The 308-nt window shown below is 52.9% G+C and overlaps 1 protein-coding gene across 35 annotated transcripts in view; it reads right to left on the reverse strand.

The window, feature by feature from the left end:
- Positions 1–308, reverse strand: part of NEB (nebulin) — a 214,835-nt gene that overhangs the window by 4,017 nt on the left and 210,510 nt on the right. The window lies entirely within an intron of this gene.

Below are 308 nucleotides of genomic sequence, written 5' to 3' on the forward strand. Positions count from 1 at the left end.
CTGGGTCTAGATGACCCCAGCTAGATGCCTATCTAACCTCCTCTTGAAGACCCCCAGGGTAGGGGAGAGCACCACCTCCCTTGGGACCCCGTTCCAGACCTTGGCCACTCTAACTGTGAAGAAGTTCTTCCTAATGTCCAATCTAAATCTGCTCTCTGCTAGCTTGTGGCCATTATTTCTTGTAACCCCCGGGGGCGCCTTGGTGAATAAATACTCACCAATTCCCTTCTGTGCCCCCGTGATGAACTTATAGGCAGCCACAAGGTCGCCTCTCAACCTTCTCTTGCGGAGGCTGAAAAGGTCCAGGT

This window comes from Alligator sinensis, unplaced genomic scaffold, assembly GCF_000455745.1.
Source record: "Alligator sinensis unplaced genomic scaffold, ASM45574v1 scaffold61_2, whole genome shotgun sequence".
Taxonomy (NCBI): Eukaryota; Metazoa; Chordata; order Crocodylia; family Alligatoridae; genus Alligator; species Alligator sinensis.